Source organism: Ranitomeya variabilis, chromosome 4, assembly GCF_051348905.1.
Source record: "Ranitomeya variabilis isolate aRanVar5 chromosome 4, aRanVar5.hap1, whole genome shotgun sequence".
Taxonomy (NCBI): Eukaryota; Metazoa; Chordata; class Amphibia; order Anura; family Dendrobatidae; genus Ranitomeya; species Ranitomeya variabilis.
The window spans coordinates 505,840,478-505,853,151 of NC_135235.1; the positions used below are offsets into that span (position 1 = coordinate 505,840,478).

General features: G+C 45.5%; 1 long non-coding RNA gene across 1 annotated transcript; it reads right to left on the reverse strand.

The window, feature by feature from the left end:
* Positions 1 to 2,238: 2,238 nt before the first annotated feature.
* LOC143769074 (uncharacterized) lies at positions 2,239 to 3,268 on the reverse strand. Its single transcript, XR_013214203.1, has 3 exons — positions 3,111 to 3,268; positions 2,631 to 2,700; positions 2,239 to 2,375 (listed from the first exon to the last, which is right to left on the reverse strand). It is a non-coding gene; the product is annotated as an uncharacterized LOC143769074 (long non-coding RNA).
* Between the last annotated feature and the right edge of the window lie 9,406 nt (positions 3,269 to 12,674).

The window sequence follows — 12,674 nt, forward strand, 5'->3', positions numbered from 1 at the left end:
CCTCCTCCTCCCTGTCCTCAGGCCATCCATGCTGAACAGACGGTATGACAGCTGTGCTTGTAGTACCGTATATAGTGCATGAAAGTAGCTCCTGTTCTTCCTCCTCCTCTTCCTCATTGTCTACCAATCCACATTGGAATGACATGAGGCTGGGCTGAGTGTAATCACCCTGTATGGTTCCTTGCTGCATGTCCTCGTGCTCTGCCTGCAATGTATCCTCTTTAATTACGAGCAGAGAGGTTTTCAGAATGCAGAGAAGTGGAATGGTGACGCTAATTATGGCGTCATTGCCGCTCACCATCTTGGTGCAGTCCTCAAAGTTTTGGAGGATGGTACATATGTCTGACATCCATGTCCACTCCTGAGGTCTTATGTGTGGAGTCTGACCTAAATAACGATGGCATTTTTGATGCTGGAAATCAACAACTGCCCTCTTCTGCTCACAAATCCATTCCAACATATGCAGTGTAGAGTTCCAAAACGTGGGGACATAACACACCAGTCGGTGACCCAGAAGCTGCAAACGCTGCTGAAGCATGGCAAGGGCGGCTGAAGCTGTAGCTGACTTTCTAAAATGGGCAGACAGATGATATACTTTCACTAGCAGATCCGGCAGCTCCGGGTATCTTTTGAGAAAATGTTGAACCACGAGGTTAAGCACATGGGCCAGGCAAGGTACGTGTGTGAGCTCACCTTGCCTCAGAGCCGCCACCAGGTTCTGGCCATTGTCACGCTTGACCATGCCTGGCTGTAGGTTCAGCAGTGTCATCCAAAAATCTGACTGCTCTTTCAGCGCTGACCACAACTCTTCAGCATTTTGCGGTTTGTCACCTAAGCAGATTAGCTTCAGCACAGCCTGTTGCCGCTTGGCTGAGGCAGTGCTGCAATGCTTCCAGCTTCTGACTGATGTGCTCATTTCAGAGATAGAGGATGAAGAGGAGGAGGAGGAGGTGCAGGAGCTGTAGACTGTGGGGGCATCCCTGATTGATGTAGGGCCCGTAATCCTCAGCGTGGGGAGGATGTGTTCCATCCCAAGGTCCAACTGGGTCCCTGCTTCCACTATGTTAATCCAGTGTGCCATCAGTGAGATGTACCATCCCTGCCCACAAACACTTGTCCACGCATCCATGGTTAGGTGGACTTTCCCAGTAACAGCATTGCTGAGGGCACGGGAAATGTTGTGGGACACATGCTGGTGTAATGCTGGTACGGCACATAGGAAGAAAAAGTGGAGACTGGGGACCGAGTACCTTGGGATGGCCGCCACCATCACGTTGCAGGAAGCTTACATCTCAATGAGCCTAAATGGCAACGTTTCGAGCGCAAACAGACGAGACATGTTCAAATTTAGTACTGTGGCCTGTGGGGCATTGGCTGGGTATTTCCACTTGCGTTCCAATGACTGGGGTATAGACAACTAAAGGCTGTGCTGGGACAAGGATTTGGACAGGCTTGATGATGGTGCTGGTTGACTGTGGGCAACAACAGGTGCAGGGCACAAGGCATCTTCACATGCACAGTGAACTGGGGTTTGGCTTCTATGCAAAACAGTGGAAGAAGTGGTTTCACCTGCAGACAATGTTCCTGAAGCCTGGGGTTCGGCCCACAAAGTCGGGTGCTTTGCTGCCATGTGCCTGATCATGCTGGTGGTGGTCAGGCTGGTGTTTTTGCTATCCCTTCTGATGCAGGCACGGCAGGTGCTGCAAATGGCCTGTTTGGGGTTGTCAGCAGAGTCTTTAAAAAACAAACCAGACTTGGGAAGATCTAACAGTTGAAATGCCAACTTCCGTCATGTTGGTGTTACGGGGAACAAATGCACGCCTTCTGTTTGTGGCCACCACACTGCTTCTTCCTGCCTGTTGGGGTGATATGCCTCCTTCCCCAAGTGTGCTGCTGTCCCCGCTCTGCATGTCCTCCTGCCAGGTTGGGTCAGTTACTATGTCACTCACCACCTCATCTTCCACATCCGCACCCTGCTCCTCCTCCTGACTTTCTGGCAATTGTGTCTCATCATCGTCCACCTTTTGTGACACTTTCCCACCATCACCTTTGTGTGACCGTGGCTGTTCAAATCTTTGGGCATCGCTACATGCGATCTCATCTGGCCCCACTTCAAGTTGACTGGCAGAGAGTCCAGAATCTTTAAAGGGAAAACTGAACAGCTCTTTGGAGTGTCCAAGTGTGCGATCAGTTGTCTCAGGGAACGCAGTAGTAGAAATTCACAGCACACTCTTGTTTGTCAGTTTCCAAGCGTGTTTTCACTATTTATTCCAAAGATAGTCTCAAACAGATAAATAAACCACAAGCAGTGCAGTGACATAGTTTGATATAACAACCCAACGTTTCGACCCTCCAGGGTCTTAGTCATGGGGTTACTGGAGAGAATAAGAAAACAAAGTATAAGACACTGAATACTATATACGCTATATACATAATATACAAAGGAATACAAGGTAGCAAAGTGAGCCTTGATAGCATAGATGATAATAATTACCAACATAGAAAAATGCATCAAACAGAGATGGGGCAACCAGTAATAGTTGGTATAGACTAAAACATGACATAGCACAATATAATATAGTAGCAATCCATGACTTTGACTAACATAAAGTAAGACAGGCATGTATTACCTTGGTTGTTGTTGCCAGAGTAGAGGGTAAAGAATGTGGAGAAGGACCCTTGTTGTTTAGGTACCCGAGACTGCAATGAATAAAGGGGGGACGTTACGGGAAAAGTAGAGATATAAGAAAATGCTTGCCTTGGGATGTAGGTGGCTATCTATATACTAAGTATTGTCAATAGGGGCATAATAGTGGCATAATAGTGATGCCATACTAAGTGAAAGTACTGTAATCTTGAGAAGGAAAAAATAACATGGCAGTGATCGCTTAGAAGTGCTGCCTGATGTAATGGGGAGCTAAGATGGAGGCCCAGGGACGGAGTAGTGAATAATGGAAATAGGATACAATGCTGCAAAAATGTAGTAGCAAAAGTGGGTGGCGCGGCAGAAAAAACTGACAGGTATACCTGCTGCCTAATACAGTGGGGAGCTGCAACTAAGAGTCTCCAGGGAGAGCCGTGATAAGGTATGGCAATGAAGCAACGTTTACCTACTGGTGGCGTGGTACAGAGGGCCGTAGAGCGGCGCATCCGCGCCCTGCTTAATGTGCGGCTGTTTGGCATGTGCTAGGAAGGTGCTGTGGCGTTTTAAATGCTGCGCGCCATATCGCTGGACCAGAAGTGCTTCACCAGGACCGGAAGTGACGTACCGCTGTTGTGAAGGATACACTGCGCATGCGTAGTTATGAAACCATAGCGACGGTTGTTATGGTGGCAAGAGGAGGGGCAGTAGAAGTGGCTGTAGGTTAAATAAAGGCTGAATAAAGGCTAAAATTGTGGGCATGATTAAACGGGCATAAAGACATAAGAATGCTGATGTAGAAAAGGGAATGCAGATGAGCACAATAAGGATGCAGTTAGATACAAGGCAAATAGTGTAAATGTGAAGGGTAGCCCCGTGGTATGGTACAGTTGTGGGGCATATGTAGACACTAAGGATAGATCTGGAAGTTTTTAAGATAATGTGGCTAACAATAATAAATTGGATGGAAGAACTCACCTAATGAAATTCGTATTTAACGATTCTGCAAGATAAATGGTTTACCATTTATGCAGGTAATGTCCACCTACAAGGACAGAGAGAGAAAGAGAGGACCGTGTACGAAGCCTCAGGCAGCAAGGGACTTAGAACACAGCACAGTAAGGAAGGCCTCCAATCCCACCTGGCTAAGGGTATTCCGAATCACTTCCAGGCTGCCCGGATTCCAAAGATCACCAATAACCTGTACAGGATCTGCATTAGTACGAGTAAAAGGTAAAGAGACTGCAACCTTGTGTACTCCAATTCTTTCCTGCGCTTCACCATCTATCATCATTTCTAACTACACCAGGAGCCCTGGGGACTAAGCTCTACCTGTGGGGAGCTGTACCATCTAAGCTGCAATACCATCATCTTCAGTGGACCCCTTTAAGCAGCGTCGGGCATCCCTGGCCAAGTACCACAGGTGGCGTCACTAATCTACTACATTAGACTTTATTCCCATTTCCGTCAATCCCCTTTTTACTAGACACCCAGGACCACGGACCGGGTCACTGCCACCGTCACCACCCCTTTAAGAACAGAACTGGCCCCGTACCGAGTACCCCACAGTCCTAGCGGGTGCTCCATACTGTTCTGAGAAAGTCATAATGAGTTGCGGGAGTGAATTCAATGGCACCCACATTATTTTGGATTGAATATATGCCAAATGACATCTGGCCCATATATACGTTTTGCCCAAAACTAATCCCATTACCCTTATGACACAATACCTAACATGCAAAACATGGAGGGAGATCTGGAAAGATGCAAAACATTGAGGGAGATATGGAAAGCTCCAATCTCTACTATTTAATTTACGGTAATCATCCCTGAGCCATTAATAGCACAGGTAGGATGGAGTGCAGATTCCTTATACATCTAGCAAACCAAACAGCCCTTAAAATAATATATAATCTCTATTAATATTGGTTAAAGGGTAACAAAAACATATCCCAAGAAGAACAGGAGTGGAAGGTCGCCACTGGGCCACAATCAATGTCTACTGTCAGGGATCCCTGGTGTAACTACTGTCGGGAGGCTACTCGCTGCAGTACGGGAGCCCAGAGCAGAATGGTGGAGAACTCACCGGGTAGCAAGCAGGACCTGAACCATGTGACAGAGGGGGAGTGGCCAGGGGTAGAGCCAGGCGCCAGGGTGCAAAGGAGGCGAACGGCACCGGAGAATAGTCAAACGTGCCGAGGTCAATAACCGGGAGATAAGCATGGTACTGAAGGGTGAGACAGAAGGATAGTCTGGTGGAAGCTGGAGGTCAGAAAGCCGAGTGAATCAAACAGACCAGATCGAGCACAGAGAGCAAATAAACAACACAGTATGCACACGCACACCGGGGGTTAGGCACAGACAGAACGAAAGTATAACTGACAGAGAATCCTAGTCCAGCATGGGTATAAATGTCCCTCCCAGATCCAAAAGGAGGCCACAACAATTAACCCTGAGAGGGCAGGGCATTAACCTTGTCCAAACCATGACGACTACTTTGTATAGGGCAACAAATAAGAGGGTATAAGGGAATGTATCCTATAAATCCAAAGGCATGCAAAATTGGCCGCCCCCTCTCAACTTCATATTTCCCTAGGATACTGTGGAGAAGCCCTATTCTGAAATGTCAACCCCTAATACCAAGATTCCTCTTAAGAGGGAAGACAGAAATTGTATCCATACAAAAAATATGCCATATAGGACTCACTGTAGTACCCTATTTCATAGGGTGATTATCTATAGATGTTAAGTGCTATAGTGTTTAAAGGGAAAAGTATAGAAAGCTATATTTCCAATATGGAAAGGAAACTGTCATGGTTGTGGACAGGGTTCCTTCCCTGTCCTCTCAGGGTTAATTTGGTATGGCCTCCGTTTCGTTTGGGGAGGGCTATATTTACCTGCCTTCCTCTGGGGATCCTTGTCAGTGATACTGTACATCTGTTCTGGCTGTGTGTCTGCCCCCCTGGTGTGCTTGTATACTGTGTAGTCCATTTTCCTTCTCATGTGTCATCCAGTCCGTGTTCTCGTTCTGTGCATTGCTTTGTGATTCCGTGCTTACTGTCTGTTTCTGGCTCTGACCTTCGGCTTGGTACTCTTACTAATCTCCTGTCTGCCCCATTTGTACTGCACTGCTATCTCCGGCTACCTGACCTTTTGCTGTGTCCAGACCACTCAGCATCTCACTCTTTAGTACTTCATTGACCTCCTGGCTTGACTTCGGCACGTTCAGACTACTCTCCTGTTTCGCTGGTCACCGCCACTACTTGGAATCTGTCTCTACCTCTGGCCCCTCTCCCGGTGGTAACGTGTCCTACGCTCCTGCAGGTAAGCTCACCGCAGCGCTCCCTTCTTACCTCCCTGTCCTTACCTCCCTGTCCTTCTGTATTTCATGCACAGACTCCTGCTATAAGTCTGCAGCAGGGTTCTTGACAGAAACAGTGAGATATTAAAAATATAGGGAGATAAAATACAAAGTAACCCCACTTTGCTACCATATCACCATGGCCTCTACGCGTTTTCCCATTATGATGCTGGTTCATTAGGAGGCATGTAGAAGCTGTTCCATCATATGAGGTTTCTCAGGGTAATGATGCATCCATGAGGAATCTTTCTAATAGGGATTGACATTTTGGTATAGGTCTACTCGTGGGTATCCTAGGGGAAGACAACGTTGAGCGGGGGCACCAATCTTTCATGCCATTCTAAGGTACCAACCTCCATGGGTAGGTAGGGTAATGTATAGGTAATGTATAGGGTACATTGTTGAGGGAAAGTGCTACTCCCTCCCTGCTTACTTGTTGCCCTATACAAAGTGGTGGACATTGATTGTGACCCTGGGGCCACCAACCACTCCTTTTCTAATTGGGATGTTTTTGTTACCTTTTAACCAATATTAATAAACAGTATATTTTATTTGGAGGATGTTTGTTACTTTATATATATTTATTTCCAAAAGTCATATATCACCTAGTTAGTCATCTAGATTCCTTATACTTAGCTTTCAGGGAAATGGAAATTCAATGTGTTATGAGCAGGACATTTTTTTTTAAAGTAACTAAAAAATCCTCTGCAGCGCCAAGCTCCGAATGTGTTCTCTGATCCCGTAACTAATCTCTAAAAGCGCCTCCTATGGATGGATTTGGACCCATCTGTTCCTTACACAAGAATCCCTACTATGATTGTCTGATTTCAGTGCCCAGAGCAGCAGCTGGCAGCCAAATAATCTCTTGCGAGAGGGTCTGGAGAAGCCCTCTTGGATACAGCCATCCTGATTATCAAGGGCTCATAAATTCTAAACCTTGGCACTCATTCTTTTGCTCACATAATCCCAGCCATCCAACTGCTGTTATACATGATAAAATTGGGATTAAGGAATGATATACTGTATATTTTAAAGTAAATCGGCAAAACCATTTCCAAAATTGAGGCACAAAGGATTATAACAGAAATCTTGACTTCAAATAGAAAACTATAAAATATTTGACTATTTGCAGGACCACTAGTAACAATATATACTGTGTATAATGTCTGTCACAGATTTTTGTTTAAAAAAATGTTATCACTTATTGTGTCAAAAATAATAAAGAAGATTTAATCTAAAGTTGTCTGATAATCACTGTGAGACATAGCACTGGGCTATGATCATATCTAAGTGCAGCTGATTGGAAAATAAATATAGGATTGTTATGTTTCTTAAAGGGACTCTGTCAGCAGAGGATAACTGTTCAAACTAAATCCCGCCGCTCTGAGCAGAGCTAGAGCGATAGATGGAAACCAAGCATTTGGGAAGGTGTATATAAATGATTGGCCCCACCGTGGAGCACTGAATGCTTGTGCTTGGTTTGAACAGCCATTCTGTGATGACAACATATGTCACCTATTCACAGGATAGGTAAAAAAAAAAGTACTAATGCCAGGGTGTCACCATTGGGTCCCCCACCAAACATGAGACTGATGGACCAAAGTCCCCTCACTACCGTTTGAGAAACCCAGGAGAGCATGTCAGATGTTGGACATCTTGGACATATAGAAGCACAGGTAAGCTTTCAGCATTAGTTAATTGTAGCACAAAAGAGCTTGAGTGATGTCACACAGGCACAGGACAGAAGACTCCAGCAAACCAGTGTGAGGACAGATGTGACCGGCCAACACACTCTCTGCACAGTCTGTGAAAGATCAAGCATGAATCCAGGAAAGTTGATTTACCACTTTGGGTGGATCCAAGATAAGTCAAATTGTCTTGTCTCCCTATCCACAGGAAACATCCAGGAGAGCACATCAGATCTTGGACACATAGAAGCACAGGTAGGCTACTATCAGCATAGTTAATTGTAGTATATATACAGTTAGGTCCATATATATTTGGACAGAGACAACATTTTTCCAATTTTGGTTATAAACATTACCACAATGAATTTTAAACAAAACAATTCAGATGCAGTTGAAGTTCAGACTTTCAGCTTTCATTTGAGGGTATCAACATTAAAATTGGATGAAGAGTTTAGGAGTTTCAACTCCTTAACATGTGCCACCCACAGTGCCACTGGCAGCCATGCATGCCCAAGCCATCACACTGCCTCCGCCGTGTTTTACAGATGATGTGGTATGCTTTGGGTCATGAGCTGTACCACGCCTTTGCCATGCTTTTCTCTTTCCATCATTCTGGTAGAGGTTGATCTTGGTTTCATCTGTCCAAAGAATGTTCCTCCAGAACTGTGCTGGCTTTTTTAGATGTTTTTTAGCAAAGTTCAGTCTAGCCTTTTTATTCTTGATGCTTATGAGTGGCTTGCACCGTGCAGTGAACCCTCTGTATTTACTTTCATGCAGTCTTCTCTTTATGCTAGATTTGGATATTGATACGCCGACCTCCGGGAGAGTGTTGGTCACTTGGTTGGCTGTTGTGAATGGATTTCTCCTCACCATGGAGATTATTCTGCGATCATCCACCACTGTTGTCTTCCGTGGGCGCCCAGGTCTTTTTGCATCGATGAGTTCACCAGTGCTTTCTTTCTTTCTCAGGATGTACCAAACTGTAGATTTTGCCACTCCTAATATTGTAGCAACTTCTCTGATGGGTTTTTTCTGTTTTCGCAGCTTAAGGATGGCTTGATTCACCTGCAAGGAGAGCTCCTTTGACCGCTTGTTTACTTCACAGCAAAACCTTCCAAATGCAAACACCACACCTCAAATCAACTCCAGGCCCTTTATCTGCTTAATTGAGAATGACATAACAAAGGGATTACCCACACCTGTCCATGAAATAGCCTTGGAGTCAATTGTCCAATTACTTTTGGTCCCTTTAAAAATAGGGTGGCACATGTTAAGGAGTTGAAACTCCTACACCCTTCATCCGATTTTAATGGGGATACCCTCAAATGAAAGCTGAAAGTCTGAACTTCAACTGCATCTGAATTGTTTTGTTTAAAATTCATTGTGGTAATGTCTGTAACCAAAATTAGAAAAATGTTGTCTCTGTCCAAATATATATGGACCTAACTGTGTATATATATATATATATATATATATATATATATATATATATATATATATATATATATATATCCCCTTCTGTACAATATAAGTTCAGTTCAAACGTTGGCAACAAGTGTGCCTATATGCAGCTCTTTTAACATTCTATGAGGAAGCGCTTATGCACACTTTTTAGTGTATTTTTCGAAAAGGTTTACCAAACAAGTTTGGTCTTGTGAATAATATTGGAGATATAATTTCATGTCAATCATTTGTATCCTATGTGGGAAAGAATTATAAAACCCCCTTCTGTGTGCAAGGGTGTCAAACCTCAAGGGATATGTGTGACATATCTCACACCTTGAGTCAGCTCAGAGCAGAACAAAATGCTTTCTGCCATGTGGATATCATGAGGCCTAAACTGCTTTGTTGAGTCAACTATGATTCCATAAGGTGTCATGGAGATACTATATGTCCGACATATATTGTGTATATTTCCAAGATCCCCAGAACATGGTGAGCCCGCAGTGGGGTCTCGACCTGTTCTAGCAACCAGGCATGGAGATACATAGAAAAGCCACTAAAAACCAGATAGCAAAGCTGTGTTTGGTCTTAACTGGTAGAAGGGTCTCGGCTAGATCCAAAGGCACCAAAACTACCGAATATGACCCTCCAGAAAGGAGTTATGATCTTTCAAAGGTTTTGGATTTTACCGCTGCAGGATGACACCAGAGAGATCACGGAGAATCCCTCCGCTGCCATCACATGTAATGAACCAGCAGATATAGGGTTAATATTCCGCTAAATACCATTATAATAATGCCCACCTTATTGGAGCAGTGGCTACAGGAAGAAAATGAACTTATAGCCTTCCTGTAATCAAACACTTTCAATCATCGTGGAGTAGGCCACCTTCATCGGCAGGAACTTCCAGCTCGGGTACAAAATGGGAGGTGCACGGAGCGGCTACAGTCACCGCTCACAACAACAGTGAGAACGTTGAACCACTCTCTACCACTCTGATTAACAGCCTGATCTGCAGCATGTGTGTGCAGCATGTATGTGAAGAGCAGACTGTCAATCAAAATACCTGGGAGTGATTAAAGCCGCATTCACTGAATAGTGAACAGTAGTGTTGAGCATTCCGATACCGCAAGTATCGGGTATCGGCCGATATTTGCTGTATCGGAATTCCGATACCGAAATCCGATATTTTTGTGATATCGGAAATCGGAATCGGAAGTTCCCAGTGGATGGTTCCCAGGGTCTGGAGGAGAGGAGACTCTCCTTCAGGCCCTGGGATCCATATTCATGTAAAAAATAAAGAATAAAAATAAAAAATATGGATATACTCACCCAGCCAGCGGCCCCTGGACCTTACCGATGTAACCGGCAGCCTCCGTTCCTAAGAATGCAGTGAGTTTAGGACCTGCGATGACGTCGCGGCTTGTGATTGGTCGCCTGAGCAGTCACATGACCAATCACAAGCCGCGACGTCTTCGAAGGTCCTTCACTTCTCATTCTTAGGAACGGAGGCTGCCGGTTACATCGGTAAGGTCCAGGGGCCGCCGGACGGGTGAGTATATCCATATTTTTTATTTTAATTCTTTATTTTTTACATGAATATGGATCCCAGGGCCTGAAGGAGAGTTCCCTCTCCTTCAGACCCTGGGAACCATCCAGGATACCTTCCGATACTTGTGACCCATTGACTTGCATTGGTATCGGGTATCGGTATCGGCGATATCCGATATTTTTTGGATATCGGCCGATACCATCCGATACCGTTACCTTTGAGTATCGGAAGGTATCGCTCAACACTAGTGAACAGTGACTGCAACTGCTCCATGCATGCGCGTATGACTAAAACAAGCGCCTACATGAAGGATCCAAGTCCATTTTCTTTCTGTAGCTGCACATCCACTAAGGTAGGCATGCAAAACTCTACTACTGAAACAACGAGTCGATAGTCCACCAATATTAAATTCATAAATGTATTATTTATTAGAAAAAATGACATAAACATACACATGTAAGAACAAAATTATTATCACATAGACTCAGGTATAAGTGGAAAATAGTCCAAACATACTTCATAGGGAGGGAAGAGTAGATCAAGTTACCGTATATACTCGAGTATAAGCCGACCAGAGTATAAGCCGACCCCCCTAATTTTGCCACAAAAAACTGGGAAAACTTATTGACTCGAGTATAAGCCTAGGGTGGAAAATGCAGCAGGTACCGGTGAATTTCAAAATTAAAAATAGATACTCCATACCATTCATTATGGCCCCATAGATGCTCCACATAAAGCTGTGCCATATATACAATGCTCTGCACCGTTGCCCCATAGATAGCTGTGCCATATATAAAATGCTCTGCACCGTTACCCCATAGCTGTGCCATATATATAATGCTCTGCACTGTTGCCCCATAGCTGTGCCATATATATAGTGCTCTGCACCGTTGCCCCATAGCTGTGCCATATAGTGCTCTGCACCGTTGCCCCATAGCTGTGCCATATATATATAATGTTCTGCACCGTTGCCCCATAGCTGTGCCATATAGTGCTCTGCACCGTTGCCCCATAGCTGTGCCATATAGTGCTCTGCACCGTTGCCCCATAGCTGTGCCATATATATAGTGCTCTGCACCGCTGCCCCATAGCTGTGCCATATATATAGTGCTCTGCACCGTTGCCCCATAGCTGTGCCATATATATATATAGTGCTCTGCACCGCTGCCCCATAGCTGTGCCATATAGTGCTCTGCACCGTTGCCCCATAGCTGTGCCATATATATATAATGCTCTGCACCATTGCCCCATAGCTGTGCCATATATATAGTGCTCTGCACCGTTGCCCCATAGCTGTGCCTTATATATAGTGCTCTGCACCGTTGCCCCATAGCTGTGCCATATAGTGCTCTGCACCGTTGCCCCATAGCTGTGCCATATATATAGTGCTCTGCACCATTGCCCCATAGCTGTGCCATATATATAGTGCTCTGCACCGTTCATTATTGCCCCATAGATGTACCATAGAAAGCTGTGCCATTGCTGCTGCTGTAATAAAAATAATAAAACACATACTCACCTGTCTTGCTTGCAGCTCCTCAGCGTCCCGTCCCGGCGTCTCTCCGCACTGACTGATCAGGCAGAGGGCGGCGCGCACACTATATGCGTCATCGCGCCCTCTGACCTGAACAGTCAGTGAGGAGAGACGCCGGGAAGATGGAGCGACGCCCGGCGTGTGGAACGAGGGTAGGTAAATATGACATACTTACCTGCTCCCGGCATCCTGCTCCTTCCCCCGGACAGCTGGTCTTCGGTGCCGCAGCCTCTTCCTCTATCAGCGGTCACCGTTACCGCTTCATTAGAGGAATGAATAGGCGGCTCCGCCCCTATGGGAGTGGAGTCCATATTCATTTCTCTAATGAGCGGTCCCACGTGACCGCTCAGGGGAACAGCTACGGCACCCGGAGACCGTGGGACGGGCAGGGGGAGCGCCAAGAGCGCCGGGACTAGGTGAGTATATGACAGTCCTCACCCGCCGACCCCACCACC